The 22647-nt window shown below is 41.0% G+C and overlaps 1 protein-coding gene across 7 annotated transcripts in view; it reads left to right on the top strand.

Moving 5' to 3' along the window:
• The window catches only part of b3gat1a (beta-1,3-glucuronyltransferase 1 (glucuronosyltransferase P) a), a 126297-nt gene that overhangs the window by 65429 nt on the left and 38221 nt on the right, over positions 1–22647 (top strand). Inside the window, exon 1 of one of the 7 annotated variants that reach the window (XM_054793340.1) lies at positions 1445–1749. The exons of the other annotated variants lie outside the window; for them this stretch is intronic. The gene's annotated coding sequence lies outside the window, so the exon portion shown is untranslated. Of the gene's footprint in view, positions 1–1444; positions 1750–22647 lie in introns of those variants that run through there. 7 annotated transcript variants of the gene reach the window in all.

Genomic DNA, 22647 nt, shown 5'->3' with positions numbered 1-22647 from the left:
AGCGTGTTCCTAGAGGAATTCTGTGGGAAGTACTCCAGGAGTATGGTGTATCGGACCAGCTAATTCAGGCTGTTCATTCCCTGTATGACCGGAGTCAGAGTTTGATTCGCATTTCCGGCAATAAGTCGGACCTGTTTCCAGTGAGGGTTGGACTCCGCCTTTGTCACCAATTCTGTTCATTATTTTTATGGACAGAATTTCTAAGCGCATCCAGGGCGTTGAGGGGTTCCGGTTTGGTGGCTGCAGGATTGAGTCTCAGCTTTTTGCAGATGATGTGGCCATGCTGGCTTCATCGAGCCGTGAACTTCAACTTTCACTGGATCGGTTCGCAGCCGAATGTGAGCGGCCGGGACGAGAATCAGCACCTCCAAGCACCTCCCACTCCATGGTTCTCGCCCGGAAAAGAGTGGAATGCCATCTGCGGGTTGGGGATGAGATCCTGCCTCAAGTGGAGGAGTGTAGGTACCTTGGGTCTTGTTCACGAGTGAGGGAAGGATGGAACGCGAGATCGTCTGCAGTGATGCGGACTCTACATCACTCTGTTGTGGTGAAGAGAGAGCTAAGCTGAAAGGCAGAGCTCTCAGTTTACCGGTCAATCTACGTTCCTACCCTCACCTTTGGGCATGAGCTTTGGGTAGTGACCGAAAGGACAAGATTGCGGGTACAAGCGGCCGAAATTAGTTTTCTCCGTAAGGTGGCTGGGCTCTCCCTTAGAGATAAGGTGAGAAGCACTGTCATCCGGGAGAGACTCGGAGTAGAACCGCTACTCCTCTGCATCGAGAGGAGCCAGATGAAGTGGCTTGGGCATCTGGTCAGGATGCCTCCCGGATGCCTCCATGGGGAGGTGTTCAGGGCACGTACGACCGGTAGAAGGCCTCGGGGAAAACCCAAGACACGTTGGAGAGACTATGTTTCCCAACTGGCCTGGGAACGCCTCGGGATCCGCCGGGAGGAGCTGGACGAAGTGGCCAGGGAGAGGAAAATCTGGGCCTCCCTGCTTAGGCTGCTGCCCCCGCGACCCGATCTCGGATATATCGGTAGAAGATGGATGGATTGATGGATGGAGGTTTTATGAGCACTACTTCAGTTTTTATTGTTTTCTGTTGGAGAAAATGATATGGAACAACTAGGAGGATGACCAACTTTAACTCCTCGAGCTACATTTTTTCCCAAAAAATGAATGGATTTCTTCTTTTTGCCATCATTGTCACAAGTCATTCCCCTTCAGCATGTTTAGATTACTCAACTACACTATACTTTACACATTGTATTAATAATAACAAAAATTAGGACACCCTCCATCCATCCATCCATCTTCTGCTTATCCAAGATCGGGTCGCAGGGACAGGAGCCTATGCAAGGAAGCCCAGACTTCTTTCTCCCAAGCTGCTTTGTCCAGCTCCTCCCAGTGGATCCTGAGGCATTACAAGGCCAGTTGAGAGACATAATCTCTCCATCCTATGTTGACATTTCTGTCATCCCTTATGGGTTGTGGTCAAAATTCTTTAGAAGAATTAATGTCTATTGCTTCTTTTTAGCCTTTTTTCCTGTTTTTTGGGGGGACTGCGTTGCTGTCGGAGAAGTAGCCAATGTAGTCATCACACAATTTGAAGGTTTTTTCAATTTGCATTAAAAAATAAGAGCAATATATTTGGTTACAGCGTGGACTCTATCACCCATGAGGAAGATCGATCAAGAGCCCAGAATGAAAGTGCACAGAGTCTATACAGCAGTTGCCGTGCCCCTCTAGTAAGTGAAACTTAAGCTTGTGTGCCTGGAAAGAAGCTAAGTGTGAGAGAGACTGGCTTGAACTGGTTGTAACTCTGCTGATAGAATGTCTGCTTACTATCTTCTCCTTGCAGTATTTTTCCATGGGTTGTCTGTGAGTGTTGTGCAACTCTAGTTGTGCTGTGTGAGTGTTTGTGTATGTCACAAAATCCTTCTGTGAGAAACTATTAGACTGAGCTAATAGACCGAATGTAAAGGTTTAATAATAATATCTAACACTAGCATACATGTAATACAGATGTAAGTTTTATAATCACTAGACGAATCGTCAATGACTTATGGACAATTAGTTGCTATGTCCCGCCCAACGTTTTGCTTGATGGAGGCCATGTTTTTCAGCCAATCTTGCTCAAATTTTACACACGTGCTGAGTCCTTTAAAGGTGTGTCGCAAATTTTGTGGTGATTTGATTAAACACCGGAAAGTTTGAGTGAGCGTGACCGCTTTGAGCCGTGTGAGAAATTTCAAGCCTATCCCCTCCATATGTATAAAACTTTGACCGTGTTGTCAGAAAAATAAGAGCGCCAACAACACAATAAGGGGCCATATTTCATCCATAGCATACACAAAGAATAATGTGAAAAAATTAGGACCCCTGATACCAGCTGCGGTTTATAGATGACACGTCACATCATGACTTTGACAAATGTGTCTCTGAAGTTTCACTGGGCCCTCTGGCCCTTTGACCTTTCATGCAGTGCAATGATTTCTAGATGGATGGAGGACACACACCCACACACACACACACACACACACACACGGCACGCATTTGGAAAGGTCACCGGCATTCATCTAGCAGTAATCCTGCAGTAATGTTTACTGTATTATGAGCTTCAGTTGTTTTTAATCCCTTTTACAGCACATAATGATATTTTCATTTGTGGGCCTTGGAGTGCTAGTTAATATTAATGTGCAATCAATTCCCCAAAACCATTTATTTGGGTCATGTTGGTTTTTTTATTCAAATGCTCAACTTTGTATTATGTGCTTCCATCTTATGTGTGGCGTGTGTTTATTATGGTAAGTGTGCTGTGCAATTTCTCTGTGGGTTTGGCTTACAGGAAAAAAAAACTCAGAAAACAGGTTGTTATGCACTGAATAATTCAGCGGGTGACTGGGGAAACGTTTCTCACGATAACAATGAGATTGCAAACAGTTGCATCAGGACACAATGCTTTCTACACTGTCTCTGGACATAAGAATACAGAATCTAAGGCCACAAACTTGGAAGCCTGAAGCAAATTGAGAGAAATCCTCAGAACGTGTGGCGTCCCTCATCCTTTTCCTGCAGCAGCTGGCTTAAAAAGGCCTAATTGCTACTCTGCTGCATAATTATTCAGATAAAACCAAAACATAGAACATAGAAAATATCCAAAAGAACCTATGTGGAGAAAAAATAAGCAACACACAGCAGAATGGATGAATACAAAAACATAACAAAATGCCTCGATTCAATTACGTGATTGAAACAATGGCATTTAGGCAACCTCCTGATTTTGTTTTTATTAACTATCAAAGTACCACAAGTGGTCAGCATCCATCAGGTTTATCTACCTCTGCATACGCTTTAAAATGTTGGCTGTGCGACTCAACTCAAGCATTTACAATGAACTCCTCACGGTATTAATGCTGCAGCCCCCAACCCATGGGCCCTGGAATGCCTGCCAATGTAACGCCAAGTCAGGTCAGGGTTCTTTATTTATAGCCATAGGTAAATTAATGTGCACTGCAAGAGAAGCATCATATCAGTGAGAGGCATACAGCAATTACTGTAAAAATACATAAATAAATATAAAAAATGAAAAGGTGTGAGTCCATTGCCCTTATTGAGATCAGACCATGCTGTTAACAGGGTTACCCCTAGGAGTTTTTGAAGCTGTGGTGGTGGGCTACATGGGATCGCTCGTTCTTAAAGTGTGGCGGCTTTTATTTTGTAGTAGCGCACCGCCACAATCAGTTACATATAGCGGAAACCCTGTTTTCAGAAAGCCAATCACTGCTGGGACAAAACTGTATCTCTTGGTTCTGCATTTTGGGACCACCAGTCTCTGTCTGCAAAGGTAATAAACTCCCAACATTATAATCTGCAGCTTTTAATGTCAAAATCCTGCAAATGTAATACATTTTCCACAAACGTAATAGCCGCTGCCTACTGCAAATTTAACATGCAATTTCCCACAGATGTAATAACTATTACGATTGCAGAGATTTATTATGTTGGAAGTGAAAATCTTCAACTTTCAATGTTGTAAAAACTTCCCACAAACGTGATAACGCAATGACCCACGGTCGGCGTGTTGGCTGTTGTTTCTACCTATTAATAGCCTACCACTGACCATGGGTGCAAGCACACACGCCATTTTCAGTTCTCTCTCTCTCTCTCTCACACGGCTGTCTATGGTGAACTGACTTGAATGAATAAACCTTGAGATTCTTGTCTATTTAGACTGATAAGTGTTGCGTTTACAAATGAGCAATCCATCCAGATTTCTTCATATTTTTTTACAGTTTGTAATAAAATGTCACCATTTTTTTTTCCTTATCAAGCCGTCTCCCTCTGTCAATCACAATCTGTCAGTATGAGGCCTGTCAATAAACAGGTCGAGGGGGGGAAACCCTTTGACCCACAATTAACATAGAGCTTATCATTAGAATGTAGACTAAGGTGTGTAGCTTACATTAAAAACGGGATTGTGACAAAGGGCTGCCTTGGCAGAGGCCGACCCTCACTGGAAACGGGTCCGACTTATTTCCGGCAATGCGAAACAAACTTTGACACCTGTTAGTGACCGAAAGGACAAGGACAAGGACAAGATCACGAGTACAAGCGTCCAAAATGAGTTTTCTCCGCAGGGTGGCTGGGCTCTCCGGGAGAAACTTGGAATAGAACCGCTGCACCTTCGCATTGAGAGAAGCCAGATGAGGTGGCTTGGTGGCCTCCCTGGGGAGGTGTTCAGGGCACGTCCGACCGGTAGGAGGCTTCAGGGAAGACCCAGGACACGTTGGAGAGACTATGTCTCTCAACTGGCCTGGGAACACCTCGGGATCCGCCGGGAGGAGCTGGACAAAGTGGCCGGGAAGAGGGAAGTCTGGGCTTCCCTGCTTAGGCTGCTGTCCCCGTTGGATAAGCGGTAGAAGATGGATGGATGGATGGATAAAGATAGGATTCTATTCGTTTTGAATCACATAAAAAACCCAAAAAGCGGAATGTCCGTGTGCTTATGCTTCAGTTGTAAAGACGGCGCCCTGTCTAAAAACAGAAAAGAAAAAGATAAAAGACTCTCCACCTGGCTCACCTGTGCTGTCAAAGCAGCTCTGCTTCCCCCCTCTCTTTAGACCAAAACAAATCACAGGCCCTGTAAAACAGACTGTTCAGTCAAATTTGCTTATTTCGTAAAAAATAAGCGTCCCGTTACTGAACATACTTAGAGAAACACTTAGTGCTATCATGTTAAGTGGTACGCTGCAAAAACAGTCAAGCAGTCATACAAGAAGTTTAAAATTAAAATGAGAAAAATCAAGCAAAAAATTCTGCCAGGTTGCCTGATTGTGGGGCTAACATACTAACCACTCGGCCACCACGCAAATTATATGGATGGAACGGTTTTATTTAAAAAGAGTGTGATTGAATCTAAGATTTACTTAATTTAGGAAAACCTATTGTCATAAACACTATCAGAATTGTTTGTTTTTTTTATTTCGGAACTTTGCTAGTTTTTACATTTAAACTCGATAAAAAGAGAGTAATATTTTCTTGAATCAAGTTGAATGATTTTATACATTTACACAGATTTTATGACGACATTTAATTTAATAAATCTTGGTACGCTCTATGAAATTTCCTGTGCAGCCTTCACATTGGTCCGAAATCAGCAAATCTTTACATTCATTTTCTGTGTGAGTCAATTCTTAAATTTAGAAAATTTAGAAACCAGTTTTATTCTTAAAGTAAGACAAATATTCTTAATCTGTTGTTGAAGAATAATCCAAATAAGGATTTTTACAAAAAAAAAGTAATTACTGGTAAAAAAATATTTTCATAAGAATTGGCTCGCTATACTTTCTCAATATAAGATTATTTTTCTTAAATGAAAACTGCATTGTTCCGAAATCAGCAAATCTTTAGATATATTTTCTGTGTGTGAGTCCGTTCTTTAAATTTAGAAAGTTAGGTAAGCAGTTTTTGTTCTTAATTTAAGGCAAATATATATTAAACTGTTGCTGAAGAATAATAAAAATTCAGATTTTAGCTTGTTATTTGAAAAAATAACTAATTTCTGCCCAAAAATATCTTCATAAGAATTGACTAGCTATACTTTCTTAAAATAATTTACTGCATTTTTAGCCATTTTCATTAGTTTTAACATTGGCAGACACGACACTATAATGCTAGGTTTAGCATGCTAACATTAGCATAGTAGCATTTTAGCTGTTTTCTATTTCTATCTATTAGTAGGTATTAACAACAAACAAGAACCAACACGATGACCATAAGCACAGCTCTGCTCGGTATTTTGCGCCTTTTCACTATTTCAATGTTGGTTCTGTGTAGGACTGCAGTTAATGATTATTTTCTTAGTCGATTAATCTGAAGCTTGTTGTTTCGATTAATCGTGTAATCATTTAGGCCCGAGATGGATCAAATCAATATGTAGCAAGTACAAACAGTTAATGGTTTGGTCTGCAACATCAGAAAAGAGGTCTGCTTTCGTGTATGACGAAGGAAATTAAAAAATATTCACATTTGATAGGCTGAAATAAAAGGATATTTACATTTTTCAATTTAAAAAAAATGATTAATCAAATACCAAAAGAGTTGTTGATTAATTGGATAATCAATTAATAATTGCTGCTCTTGTGTTGCTGCTGTGTTGTGCAATAAATCTGGTAATAAATGACCATGTGGTTATCACTCGGTGATAATGATATTGAATACAGCTTTGTACTGGCTCTCATTAGATGCCTAATGCCGTGGTGGTGAGCGTACATCACGTACAATAATAGCAGCCCCTGCGTGTAATTCCACGTGTAATACGAGTGATTCCGCAGCTAATGCTGTGAAATTGAAATAACACAATAGCGCCTGTGGTTCATTAATGAAAAAAAGAGCTTACGAGAGAAGAGCAAGTGTTTTTTTTTTTTATGCATTAAAAGCAACAACTCGATTGATGATCGTCCTAGTTTGCAGGCATAAGGAGAAATTACAATTTGTTCTTTTTTGGGAGGGAGGCGGTAAATGTGCAGTCTTGCTTAATAATTTATGTAAAGACTTCTTGTAGAAAAACCTCAGTCCCGGGCATGTTTATTATCAGCCAGGCCGAGCGAGAAACGCTGGAACAGAAGGGGAAAATGCTCTTACTGTGAATAATAATGCCTGGCGGTGGGATGTAGAAAATCACGGCCTATTCTTAATATGATGTGCAGCCTAAGGTCAGGATATACGACATGCAATCTATTCTAAACATACAATGCCCCAATCTGCATAGCTCCCTATTTGGGAGATTAGAATCCCGCAGAGGTGATAAAGACAAGCAGATAAAGAGCATTGCCTGCATCTCTTTGTGTTTGCCTCCAATTGATGGTTATAGGTTGAACTGCAATTTAACTATGGTAACTAAAAAAGTGGCTGAAGTAGCATCAGCATGCTCTTTACTGCGTCTATGTCCATAAATATACAGGTAGTATCTAGTATCTATAACATAAAAATTAACTAATAAAGCAGATACAAATTGTATTGGTGATATAAATGCTTGTCAATTCACTCCTGAAGCAGCTGAAGCAGGCCAAGCGGCACGTGGCTTCAGTGGTGGCTTCAGGGTGTGGGAGGAGCTCAGTGAGGCCATGGAACACAACTTTCGGTCGGCCTCGAAGAGGTTCTGGCAAAAAGAAACACCTCAGAAGCAGTGCCCGGTCCACACTGTTTACTAGCCAACTGTGGAAGGAATACTTTGAGGCCCTTTTCAATCCTACTGACATACCTTCCATAGAGGAAGCAGAGTCCAAGGACAGTTCCTTTGCAGACAGTTCCATCACCGTGGCTGAGGTATCTGAGTTGTCAAAAAGCTCCCCAGTGGCAAAGCTCCGGGGGTAGATGAGTTTTGTCCTGAATTCCTCAAGGCTCGGAATGTTGAGGGACTGTCTTGGCTGACACGTCTCTTCAACACTGTGTGGAAGTCGGGAACAGTACCTCTGGATTGGCAGACCGGAGGGTGTGTTCCAACTATAGGGGATCACACTCCCCAGCCTCCCTGGGAAAGTCTAGTCTAGGGTGCTGGAGAGAAGGGTACGACCGTTAGTTGAACCTCGACTACAGGAGGTGCAATGTGGTTTTCGCCCCGGTCACGGAACACTGGACCAGCTCTACACCCTTGCAAGGGTACTGGAGGGTACATGGGAGTTTGCCCAACGGGTTGATGTGATTTGTGGACTTGGAAAAGGCATTTGTCTGTGTCCCTCGCGGTGTCCTGTGGGGCGGCGCTCCGGGATTGTTGGCACGCTACTACGTCCCATTCTGTCCCTGTACAACCGGTGCAGCGGCCTGGTTGGCATTGCCAGCAGTAAGTCTAGCCTGTTTCCGATTAACGTTGGCCTCCGCCAAGGCTGCCCATAATTTTCACGGACAGACTTTCTAGGAGCAGCCAAGGCGTCGAGGGAAGGTTGGAGCCTTTCGGTTTTTGTCAAACATTTTGCAACAAATTAACAACAAAAACTGAGGTGCCACTGTACTTTGTCTTTACCTATTGTGATGTTGACAGGAAAAACACAGGTTGCTGCATTACTTGAAACTAAAGGTTGGCCCAATCTATTCTGAATGAGCACTAAAATGGTTACTTACAATGAAAGGCGGAAGGAAAAGTAGTTCCTGTCCACACAATATCATTAAAACTGTCTCCGTGTAAAAATGATATTTGGTGTGAACACAGCATAGCTGAAATGAGATAATGTCACACGATTAATATGACGTCTTCGCTCAAACAAGTGTTTCAAAATATCCACATTGTAGTGTGAGAATCAATGCCAGTCGTGGCAAGATATCGGTAGTATGGACATGTTGGCGTATCAACCCGCCTCATTCAAAACTGGCACCATAAAGAAATCAATCTACTGTATGTCAGTATTTAAGGAAAATGTTATGCCCACAATACCTTTACAGTGCAAGTAGTACCTAAAAGTAATGGCATTAACTGTGAGGCCTTTTTAGCCAATCAAAAGCCTGAAGAAAGACTTTTCTGGAAAAAGACACAAAAAAGTGCTACACAGAGGAAAGAATAATAACAAATAAAAACATGACTTTAACGCAGTTCAACCAACTGTATGTTACGTTCTGTAAAGAAGGTGTCATTGTGAATGAATGGTCCAAGGTATACCTCTCAACTCAAGTCAACTGGGGTAGACTCCAGCCTCCATGTGACCCCGAACAAGATAAGCACAGTAGACAAATGTATTTAGGAGTATTTTAGCCCAATCTAGTGACGCGACCAGACGCCACTCAACAGAGTGACAGCTTTACAGAGACCGCCAGAAGGAACAGACAAGTCTCATTTGCATGTGCTTCTTGTGTGTGTGTGTGTGTGTGTGTGTGTGTGTGTCTGTGTGTGTGTGTGTGTCTGTGTGTGCGCGAGGGAGGCGAGTGTTTGAGCCTCCACATCCGTGCAAACTGGAAGTGTTCATATTTCCCACGGCAGGCACGCAATGATGGCTGTCTATAAATCTATGATGAGAGGAAGCTTCTTTACTGATTAGCAAGCGCTAATTCAACCCCTGCCAAATAAAAGCGAGGCGGGGAGGATAATGATGACATAACATATGCTCTTTGCTCTGGTAAGAGTGTGTGTGTCTGGTAAGTAAAACACACCACGGTGTTCCACTGGCACGGAAGCGGCATACAGCAGACGGCTGCTCATGAGATGATATAACCCAATACAGCAGCACAGGGCTCTTCAAGTGGCGGCCCAAGGGCCAAATCCGGTCCACCGGTCCACCACCCACCATCTAAGTTCAATACTTGAGAGTGACTCACATTTTTTACAGCGGGATCTTGTTTTTGCATGAAGTGCTTAAAAACAGCATACAACCCCTGTCATAGAGAGGATCGTTGACAAGCGGTTTTGCAGTAGGTTCTTAAAAACAGCAGAGGACTTTTGTCAACTGGTGGATCTTTTACTAGAATTGTTATTATCATTCATTAGTGGTAAGTACCAATCATTTATAGTTTAAAATGTATTTACCTCCGTCAATCCCAGCCATTTTTCAAAATGCAACCCTTTCAGTAGCGGCCATTTTAGACTATTTTGACTGATCTTTCAAGGCACAGAGAATATTGTGTTCTATGCCTGTATAAACACCTACCAAAAGAAAGATTTAGAATCCCGTCTTTCATCAGAAAAAAAAGTTTGTTTGTACCTTTTTCTGTTCTTTAGTCATCAGCAGTAGAACATCGGTAAGTTTCAGGAAAATTTCAGTTCCTGACTAAAACAGGGAGAAAACTAGCTTTTTGTGAATAGATACATTTCAAGCATTACTTTCATGTTGACGCAAATATTTAACTTTTGTTCCAGCTCAACTATCTAAACAACGATACCACAACATGAACAACACAAAAAGGGTTGTTTTACATCAAAATAACAATTTATTTATAAACATAACACCATGAACTATTTACAATTTTCATTCAAATTCACATGCCGAGCTCTTATCAAATGCACTTCTGCCACCTTGTGGTCGTTTTTATGGCTCAAAGCTGCTCTAAAAGTAACATCCATTAGTGTGCAGTTCGCGTCGTCACCTCTTTCTGACTCTCGCAAAAAACGTAAACGAGTTAATGAATGTGTGAGGCACATTTAGGGCTTTAACCTGGATTGTGCACCTTTGCATTGAGCTTGTGAGCTTCCTTTGATGCAACCAACAATGACAATTGAAGAGAGATGGGGAGGGTTCAGTGACTTCTATTGCAAATGTTGATCCCAAATCAGAGGAAAACGTTAATGTCAAGCTAAGCTAATGTCAAGCGCCTCGATGTAGCAGTATAGTCAAGACTTTCTTTATTAGAGTGTCAAAAATATACATTTTTATAGGTGTCTCAATTACTGATGTAGATAGTAATCCCTCGTTTCTCATGGTGATTGGTTCCAGACCCGACCGTGATAAGTGAATTTCCGCAACGTAGGAGTAGGAGTTTGTTTATAAATTGAAAGTTTCTGGGATAGTGCATAAAAAACCTGTTTATGACCTTCAAAAGATGTTTATTAACATTATTAGAGCTCTCTAGACATGAAATAACAGCCATATAGTCACCTTTATACTTGTATTACCCAATATAGTAGACATAATAGAAAATAAGACATTTAACAACAGTAGTCTGTGTTAGGGATTATTGTGGCTGTTGTAAAATAAATCAAACCTGCAATAAAAGCCTGTTGTTTGGCTGGTGCTTGTAGTAACATGCAGTACCATTACCATTACCTGCAGTAACATTACTGACACCTAGTGACCAGTGTAGAATACTACACATCATCACAACATCTTTGAATGCATCTTCTGAATAGGCAAAAATAATACGTGGAATGTGTTTAAGCATGCATATTTTTATCTGATAATAGGCCACATTCAACCAAAAACCAGCTTTGTTTATTAATATAGTTTTGAAAAACCGTGATAGAATGAAGCCACCAAATTCGAAGCAGAAAGTAGCGAGGAATTTTATTTATTTTTATGTCCGCGTGTGGTCTCGGAACATAGTGTACCCCTTCAAAAGTTTGACTTGATGCCATGTACCCCCTACTGCTGAACACTGAAAAAACATAACCAATTTTTACATGTCATTAAATATTAAGCATGATTAATTGGTTTATTCATTTTTATAGTAAGTAATTCTGGTTCAAAAATGTGTATTTTGCATGGTCAAATTTTGATCAAAGTTTTCCATGAGCACTAATAAATAGATAAGATGTGAATAGAGTAAGTATTGGTCCTACATATCTTTTATTTCAGCCGGATGTTGGGATCCTTCCCAACGAATGGGTTGAACTCGAGCTTCACTTTTGTCCGCCTGCTATGATTTAAGTCTGCATATTAATTTGATGCCAAATTGAAAGGGAAAGTTGAACAAACATGACAAAGCAGTATCCAAAGTAGAAAAATACATACAAGCAGCGATAAAGCCTCTTTTGCAGGGGAATCTCCACTCTCTCGTCCTGACACATTGGCAGGTTTTCACAGTGCGGGGATTGGAACACCAATTTAAGTTAAACCTTCAACATCAAACACTCTTAATACACAACAGAATCATCAAATGTACGTACTTTGTCATATAACTCACACAGAGCAGTGAAGAACTTCATACCGTGTCTCCTTCCTTCTTCCTGTTATGACCGTGCGCTCTGTGCTATGAGGCGTTCAGGCGTGCTCGTAATTCTGACTAATAAGCGCTAATTTTTTATTTTTATGCCCGTACCCCCAATGACGCGTACGGCACTTCGGGAACCGAGGCCGTACACGATCTTTGACGAGCTTTATTTAACATTGCGCTGCTGTTTTCAGTTTTCACTTTGAAGGTTGAAGTTTCAAAGTATGGGAGTACGAGTATTCCGGCCACAGTGGAAAATAAATAAATCAAGAGATTTCGAGAATACTCATAAAGTCATAAATTTACAGGAAAAAAACTTGTAGTATTACCTTTGCCCAAGGCGAAAGGTCACGTAAGTGCCCCCTTTTCATAGCTGTCTCAGGCAATGCCTGTTGGGACTGAGTATTAAAATAATCGGAGATTTTAAGGATAAAAAAACTCGTAATTTACAAGAATAAAATAGTACATTTACGAGGAAAAACTTGTAACTTTATGTTTAGGTCAGGCATTGCCTGAGACAGCTGTGAAAAGGGGGGACTTGTGTGACCGTTGACCTTGGGCATGTGTGGGTGAGGAAGGTGGACATGAGAAGGGCTTGATATTTGGGCTCAGCTGCTCTGTTTTGCTGCCACGTCATAAATAAAAGCTCACCTCTTTTCCCTCTGACACACATGATAACACGTAATACTACGACTTTATTGTCGTAAATTTACGACTTTTTTTTCTCGTAAATTTGCTACTTTATTCTCGACATCTCAGATTGTTCTTTTTTTCAATGTGGCCCTAATACTCCACCGTATGGGAGAACGTCTTACTTTTTGTGCTGTTTTTTTTCCCTTCCCATTTGTGCTGAAATCATTTTCCAAGATTCCAGTCAACATGTGGCAGCAATGTGGCTTTTCTTTTGTGCAATCAGCAGGAGGATGTGCGGGTCCATCCCTTTTACTTTGTCACAGTTCAAGCCTCCGTCTCGCCTTCCCTGCGCTCTTTACAGCAGCATGGCCTAATTGCAACCATTTCCACATGTTACATGGCAGACCCGAGGGGGCTTGTTATACCGTACATATTGGGTGGACCATCCACACTCGCACCGGGGTCCTGTGGCGCAGTGCAGTGATGGATACAGTAGGTTTGCTTCAGCCTATATGGCCTATTGATCACACTTACAGTACAGCAATAGTGTGTGAGTGTGTGTGTGTGTCACCGCAGGCGGAGGACTAGCAGAAATAACACACTACAGTACATGATAGAGAAAAATGAGACTATATGAGCTGGCTGCAAAGTTTGCGCCAACACAAACACAACAAATGGGAAGGTGTCCCCGTTTGCTGGGAACTTGACTAAGTACCAAAGGATCTTTTTTTTATTTTTAGTCTTGCTTGTTGCCTGGCAACCCATCTATGACATTTTCTGTTCAGAATAAAATCAATGTTATTTTATTATCAGTGTAGAGAAATTGATAAGCCCTTCAGGGAACACAGGGGGACTAGTGATGCATGGGAAGTAATGTAATGTAACAACGTTACAGTCTTCAGTCATGTATTATTTCCAAATTTTCTCATCATTTTCATATAATATTCTTTTTTTGTAGTACGATTTTATTCTGGCAAAATAACAAGCAATTGTCTTGTATTATTATAAATTTATTGTTGTCCTTTTTTTTTTTTTTTCTTGCAATATTACAACTGAAATTTCAAGTTTCTCCCCCCATGCATGTGTGGGTTTTCTCAGTGTTTCTTCCTCCCACGTGCCAAAAAACAGGTTCCGAAATGATCCCTAGGTGTGAACGTGAGTGTGAATGGTTTTGTGTCTGGAGTATATGTGCCCTGTGATTGGCTCACGACCGGTCCACGGTGTACCCTGCCTCTCGCCTGAAGTCTTGGATAGGCTCCAGCTCACCCGTGACCCCAATGAGGACAAGCGCTGTAAAAAATGGATGGATGGATTTAGTTTATTTCAGTGAAAGTTAAGATACTGACATGGAGTCATTGTCCATTACATAACGCAATGCCAGGCAAGCAGCATGCATGGGAATTAGTCAGAGTTTTCACGAGTACAGGCAGAACTTGGGTAAACACAGTAGAAGCAAGCCGACAGACCTTTTTCTTCCCTGTCATAGAAACAATGCACATTTTCCCGGGGTCGCCTTGCAACGACTGCATGAAATGACATCTGTCGTGAGTACATTTGTGTAGCCGGAGCGCTTTATTTCAAAGAGACCACTTTAAGTAAAAAAAAATAACAAATAAAAAAGGCCCTTGAAGCTGCATGACGGCTGCGACAAAGTGCCACAGCACGACATCGCTGACTTTTGTTTGATAACAGCGTGTTGGGATAAGAATGTGGTGTTTGCAGCATCTTCTGCCGAGCTGCTTATGGATGCTGTGGCACGCTGCCAGTCAAACCAGGGCGCTCTGTCACCTCTGCAAACAATAATCGTAAATGATGAGGAAGTGCAGCGCAAATTACAAAAGGCTCACTTTGAAATGTCAAAGATTGCCATGCTGAGCTGGCACCTTTGCTGACTTGGCATTCTAGCAGGCGTCCCCAAATGTCAGCAATAAGGAATAAAGCATTTTCAGGCCACTTTTACATTTTAGCAGGTGACTGCTAATAATAGGAATAATAATGATGTATCCGCTAATTATCACAGCATTTAAATGAGTCACAGCTTCTTTTTTTTTTTTACTGACAGCTTCCAAGCTAATGACAGCATGCCGTAGCAGGACATGACATGTACTTGACGTATCACCGGCAGTAATTATGTCACTAAGTAAACACCAGAAAAGGACTAACTGGCAGCTGCAGTAATTGTTCAAGTTCATGCAACACAGACATCGCTCAGAGACACACACACACACACACACACACACACACACACACACACACACAGACATGCTGTCACGTATCAGCCTCTGTGCATAAGCAGCTACATTTCCTTGACACCCAGTTGTCTCGCACTGGTGCAGGATGTCTATTTTGTCCTTGTTAGCACGTTTCCCCATGCAGGAGGCTCCTAGCCAAGGGTCTAGCACCAAATGATGGGCCCCCATACGAAACCTCCTGTCGCTCTTTTCTCTTCTGGCAGCCTGATTGTTCTTTTTTTTCTTTGCGGGGGACATGATGCAAAGCACTGTGTACACACAAGTCAGCCGTTTGCATTTTTTCAAGGTGGGTGTACGTAGTCTTAATTTGATTAAAGCAAACGTATTATTCAATTTTCACAGCATCATTTATTTTTACTTTTTTTTTTAAATAACAAACATCCAATAAACCCTCATCGCTTTGCACTTTGAATTTCACATGAACCAGTTTTTTCAAAAATAAAATCAATATATAAATAAATCATGCTGTTTTGTGGTTGAATACGGCCTGTTATTAGTAAAAAAAAAAAAAAAAAACAAATTGAAAAGCATATTAAAGCAAATTGTAGTTTTTGCCTAAATTAAGCTCTTAAGCATAAAAACAACAAAATGAATTAAAATTCACATATAAGGCATTCAGAAGATGCATTCGGAGATGTTGTGATATGCAGTATTTTACACTGGTCACTAGGTGTCAGTAATGTTACCGTAATGTTCGCTGAGACACACAAGCACCAGACTTGATCGCCGGAACAACAGGCTTTTATTGCAGATTTGAATTATCTCACAACAGGCACAGTAATCCCGAACATGGGCTACTGTTGCGGCCACGCCCAGGCCAAGGTAAATCTCAACTTCTGTCCGCCCCCTACTCGGCTCCCCAAGCACCAGAGCACATTTAGCATTTCTTATTTATGTCTTAAATGGCGTATTTTCTCATATTATGTCTACTATATTGGGTAATAGGAGTGTATAGGTGACTATAGGGGTGTTATTTCATGCCTAGAGGGCTCTAATAATGTTAAAAAAAAACATATCTAGAAGGTCAGATTTTCTATGCTCCAACTACAAAAAAAAAATTCCCTTTCACTATAAATAAGGACTCCTTGGCAGAAATTCCGTTTTTACGGCCGGGTCTGGAACCAAATAACCACAAAAAACAAGGGACTACTGTACTTTTTGTGTTGAAAAAGACACTTTCTTCTGTAATTTCTGACATCTAAAGTCATATACAAATACTATTTTTGTTTAATATGAAATGTATGTTCTAAAAACTAACAGTTTTTTTCCCCCTATGATTAATTGATCAAATGGACTGAAATGCCCATCCCTGGTTTCAATTATAAGCTCCTTTTTGACATCCAAGTGGTTTTGCGAATCGATCATGACACAAATAGGCTGGCTATCTCGTATCTCGGAGTGGTTTCTTTGTTCGAATCTCTCAAGGAGGATCTTGCATGGCATTGACCCATGGGGTGCGGTTCTGATAAAACTGCTGACATGACAACATCCATGCCAGTCTCTCCATGGACCACTATCGTCTCCGAGCTCCATATGTGTCTAAAGTTTAGATACAGGTTTAGTTTGAACCTGCAGGTGGCGCCATTCATGGTCAAATACTAGCATTCTCCTCAAGTCATTCATTACCAAGGACGTAGTTACACGTTTTTATGAACTGAACGCCCGATCCCAACAACATATTCCCGTTTTTTTTGCGCGGGAGGCAAAAAGAGGCAATGACGCCACTCCTCAGTAACTTCAGCGCCATAATAACGGCCACAAGATGGCAGAAGTGCATTTGATAAGCGTTTGGCAGAGATCGTGTGGATGGAAAAATCACACATGACGGGAAGGAGGAAGTGAGAGAGCATGGAGGAGTGTACCGTGCAGAAGGTTACGCATTGTAGGAAACTTTTAACACATGCACACGCGCACACGCATGCACACACGTGTGTGCACACACATTTCAGTTCCAAATGTGAAAATTGTAAATAGTTCATGGTGTTATATTTGTAAATAAATTGGTATTTTGGTGTAAAACAACCCTTTTTTGTGTTGTTTATGTTCGTATAGTTGTAGATATTTCAGCTGTCACAAAAGCAAAACATATTTGTGTCAAAGTGAAAGTTACACTTGAAATGTGTCTTTTCAGGAACTCATGTTTTTTCTGATGAAAGACGGGGGTCCAATCCTTTCTTTGGTAGGTTCCATGTTTATACAACCAAGAACACAATATTCCGTGTGCCTTGAACGATCAGTCAAAATTGTCTAAAATGGCCGCTACTGAGGGGTGGTCTTTTGAAAAATGGCTGAAATAAAAACCTTGATTCCCAAACACCGTCTGCATCAGAAGCCCCCACAGGGTTAATTAGCAATGATCAGATTCATCATTATATTTATTTTCGTTTCCCAGGGGCATATAATTGGAGGACTTTTGAAGGTGGGGCGTGTCTTATTGTAGAGGTCCACGCTCTGACCCCCTCATTAGAAGAAATCAGCGGAGATACAGGAAGACGCAACAGAGGAGAGATGAACACAGGAAGCAGCCTTCAATTAGCTAATGAATGTGGCAACCTTTGACCTTGCACCGAAGCCTAATAAGCCTGTGTATGGCGAAACACATCACAGTCCACCCTCAGCGGGTTTCTAAGATTAATAATGTAAACAGTATCCTGCTCCTTGATTGGATGCTTGAACTGTTTGCGTTCATGAATCATTTCCACAGACTCGCTAGAGGTTTTTATGTATCGATTCGCTCTGTGTTTTTTCCTCTGCTTCGTGATTGATGTTGTTTATTATGCCCGTGGTTCACCAAGCATCCTAAGACATGTTTTAATTTATACCAAACCACTAAGGAGAGACACCGTGAATGAGTACTGACGCAAAACCATCTATTGAACAATACAGTATATTCCGTTGTTTAATTTTCAAATTATTTTGACTGTGTTTAACGCATTGAATCCCAGCCAGTTCTCAAAAGACGACCCCTTCAGTGGCGGCCATTTCAGGCCATTTTGACTGAGCTTTCAAGTCACACAGAATATTGTGTTCTATGGCTATATAAACATGGAACCTACAGCAAACAACACAAAAAAGAAGTTATTTACAAATATAACATTATCAACTATTTACAACTGTACTATGTGTGTCATGTCTTGTCTTTGGCATAGTGGTGATGACCCCAGTATGCAGAAAACAGGCACTAGTTGCAGGAAAAACTTATGTTTTAATGATGGCTGCAGCGCAGCGGCAGGAACTCAAAAAACACAAAACTTTGCAGTAGCGTGTCAGGCTTACACAACACAGACACCAACACCGACAATGCAACAACAAAGAAAGATGCACGCACCTGAACTAAATAGAAGGACAACTCAAAATAGCAACAGGTGCAAGAGATAAAGAAAGCAAAGCAGGTGGACACAAACCAGGCAAAACAGGAAGTACTACCAAAATAAGAGCATAGAACAGGAACTAAGGAATAAAGGTGTGAACACACTAAACTGTCACGCGGGCTAACTCATAGATTGTGACAATGCGTGTGCACGCGTGTGTACATGTGTGCGTGCGTGGAAATTACCCTACAATGCGTAACCTTCTGCTCGCTACACTCTCACTTCCTCCTTCCTGTAATGCGTTCTTTTCCATCTACATGATCCATGCCGAGCTCTTATTAAATGCACTTCTGCCACCTTGTGGCCGTTTTTATGGCTTAAAATTGCTCTGAAGTGAAATGCATTATTGGAGAGTGGCGTCATCACGTCTTTTAGCCTCTTGCGCAAAAAAAAAAATATGTAAAAGACGTTTAAATGCGTTGTTGGGATCGGGCGTTCGGGTTTATAAAAACGTATAACTACTGTATGTCTTTGGTATTGAATGAGTGAATGACTATAGGTCACATTTTTAAACACGGAATTGTCACGTTGGTAGCCAAAAATGCAATAGCGCACAACAGTGACACTTTTGTTCCTAATGAGCTGATGTAATCCTTATGTTAAAATTTAAAGTTGGACTGCTGGCGTTCTATTTAATTAAAAAAAAAGGATTTTCCAACTGACGGCGCTACTTTTTCCCATTCAAAGCATGCGTCAAAATTACACACCTTTTTGCTTTTTCTGCAAGGGTGCCATACTACTGAAATAAATCACAGCTGAAGTTGGATAATTTAGATTTAAAAAAGTGTTTGTCTTCTAAAAATAATATATTCCTTTATCTGGATTTAATATACATATATGTATTATCATATGTATTATATGTATATTTCAGACTGAAATTGAAAAAAAAAATAATAATAAAATAAAATAAAATAAAATAAAATAAAATACATTTTCAACCCCATCAGCTATGAAAACAAAAACTCACACTGTTGGTTCTCAGTACAAAAAATGTAGTGTCTCAAAAAGTGCTGTAAATACATTATATATTAGTATTTGCCCCCACCACCCTAATGAAGAGAAGCGGCATAGAAAATGGAAGGATGGATAGTTTTTCCAATTTAAATAAGTTTATCATTTCATTTCATTTCATTTCATTTTCAGGGACAAATGAATGCGTTTTCAAGGATCTCTTAAGGGTTAAAGACGGGTCGTTGGTTATTGTCTGCAGCAAAAAAAAAAACAAAAAACAGTACCACTGCCCCCGCCCCCTTTCCTCCACCCCCCTGATGACATTTGTGATCAGAGCCGAGTAGAGCCGACTCAACTTGTCCGGTGCAGGTCTCCCTGGCTGTCTGCAGTCCTGGTGGGTCTCCCTGACTCTGGCCAGCCCACCTGAGAGCTCCATGTCCAGCGCTCAGGTCCAGCATCTTCAAATGTGCCCTGACTGAACAAGAGCACCATAAATTAGTCACAATAAGTTGAGGGCAGACTGCACTCTCCCCCGCGGTTATCGGTAGAGAACAAGCTGCCTGCGGCTTTGGCGCTCTTAAATCTTTTATCATTGCTGAGGCAGCCTGATCCTGGGCATGGACTCGGGCCATCAATCACAGCCAATCCTCACAGCTAATGGCTTATTCAAGATTTCTTGGGTGGAAAAAATATAGATAGCCTAAATCAAGCTTGAAAAGTTGCAGTAATTGGGCCAAGTGGTCCAGCAAAAAGTGAGAGTGTTGGATTTCACACGTTTCATTTTGCATAATCCCATTTCCTTTTTTATTTTTTTTTTTTTACAATTATGAGGAATAAATACTTTGGCTTAAAGAGTAGCATATCTTGTGTGCCTCTTGCAGTCTTCATACAGTACTGTACGCTTTTACTGCATTGCTAAAAATAGGAGATGATCACATTTTGAAGGGCCTGCAGGCAGGTGTGAATTGGACTGATGGAGTACATAACACATAGCTACCACCAGGGCAACCTCTCATTGAACTCAAAGTGTGAGTCTATTAGTCTATTCTAGGCCGTGCTATTGAAGTTTGAATACGAAGACATTTTTAATGTAATACCTTTCATTTTAGGTGGACTAGGACAGGACAAAATTCCCTTGATCGACAGTGCTAATTAAAAAAAAATCATAATTAATTATTTGGTTTAATTGTTGTTATTTAAAATTTTAAAGTTTTTATTGTTATTTATTTTTGCTTTGTACTTTTTATTTCATTGTTATATATTCTTAATTCAGGTTTAACAATTACACCTTGAATGATTGTTATTTTGAATATATGAAATATATTTGTATTTAATATTTATGAAATATTAAATATTTATTATATATATATATATATATATATATATATATATATATATATATATGAATATTTTACTACATGTTGTCTTTATATTTATATAATATTAATAATACATATAATTTATATTCACATTTATTTATTCTATTTTTTTTTTTTATTTTGTTCATTATTTCAAGATTCAAGATTCAAGAGAGTTTTATTGTCATGTGCATGGTAAAACAGCAGTTATACCATGCAATGAAAATCTTATTCTGTTCATTCTCCCAAGAAAAGAAAGAAAACACAAGAAAGAATAAGAACATAAGAAACATAAATACCAATAAATTAAACAACAACAACAGAGGAGACATTAATACCAATAAATAAATAAATAATAAAGTGCTATGAGTGTGTGCGTGTGTTGCGTGCGGCGTGTGTGAGTGCTTCGTTGAGAAGCCTGATGGCCTGTGGGTAAAAGCTGTTTGCCAGCCTTGTGGTCCTGGACTTCAAACTCCTGTAGCGTCTTCCTGACGGTAGGAGTGTGAATAATGAGTGTTGTGGATGTGTGCTGTCCTTGATGAGGTTGTGTGTTCTTCGTGGGACTCTAGTTTTATAAATGTCTTGCAGTGAGGGGAGGGCTGCCCCAACAATGTTCTGTGAGGTCTTGATCACCCGCTGGAGTGCCTTCCTATCACGTGTTGTACAGTTACCGTACCAAACAGTGATGGAGGCGGTAAGGACACTTTCGATAGTGCATCTGTAGAAGCAACTCAGGATTGTGGTGGACATGCCAAATTTCCTCAGTCTTCTCAGGAAGTACAGTCTCCTTTGGGACTTCTTCAGAATTTGTTGGGTGTTGTGAGACCAGGTGAGGTCCTCGCTGATGTGTGTGCCAAGGAACTTGAAGGTTTTCACCCTCTCCACCTCAGTCTCATCAATAAACAGGGGCCTATGCGGCTCCTTTTCCCTTGTTCTTGGGTCGATGATCATCTCTTTAGTCTTATCTGTATTGAGAAGGAGATTGTTAGCACAACACCAAGCTACGAGGTCCGCCACCTCTCTTCTGTATGATGTTTCAACACCACCAGTGATCAGTCCGATGACTGTAGTGTCATCCGCAAATTTAATGATGCTGGTGTTGTTCTGGGAGGCCACGCAATCATAGGTGAAGAGCGTGTAGAGGAGCGGACTCAGCACACACCCCTGGGGGGTCCCAGTGCTCACAATTCTTGAGCTGGATGTGCGATTGTGGACTCTGACTGACTGGGGCCTGCCTGTGAGAAAGTTAAACACCCAGTTACAGAGGGAGGGTGACAGGCCAAGTGTGAGGAGCTTATCTCTGAGTTTGTGGGGGCTGACTGTATTAAAAGCAGAGCTATAGTCTATAAATAGCATTCTGACATATGTGTCCTGGCCCTGTAGGTGAGAAAGGGCTGTGTGGATGGCAGTGTTGACTGCATCATCCGTGGACCGGTTCTGGCGATATGCAAACTGTAGAGGGTCCACAGTTGCCGGGATGCTCTTTTTGATGTGATATTTTGTTTTAATATTATTTTTTTATTTTATAGTTTATTGTTATTTATATTTATGTTATTTTTGTTTAATTTAGGTTTAACAATTACAAATTGATTCATTGTTATTTTGAATATATGAAACATATTTCTATTTATTGGTATGTCCTTAATATTCGTAATATTTGTCATAATATTTTTATTACACATTGCATCCATTACATCCATCCATCCATTTTCCTCCACTTCGCCGGGTCCGGGTCGCCAGGGCAGCAGTGTCAGTAGGGAAGCCCAGACTTCCCGGTCCCCGCCCACCTCCGCCCCCTCCACCGGGAGGACACCAAGGCGTTCCCAGGCCAGCTGTGAGACATAATCCCTCCAGCGTGTCCTAGGTCTGCCCTTCTCACGGTTGGGCACGCCCGGAACACCTCACCAGGGAGGCGTCCGGGAGGCATCCGGACTAGATGCCCGAGCCAC

Source organism: Dunckerocampus dactyliophorus, chromosome 12, assembly GCF_027744805.1.
Source record: "Dunckerocampus dactyliophorus isolate RoL2022-P2 chromosome 12, RoL_Ddac_1.1, whole genome shotgun sequence".
Classification (NCBI taxonomy): Eukaryota; Metazoa; Chordata; class Actinopteri; order Syngnathiformes; family Syngnathidae; genus Dunckerocampus; species Dunckerocampus dactyliophorus.
Note: the sequence above shows the minus strand (reverse complement) of the source record. Positions and strands in the feature narration are given on the sequence as shown.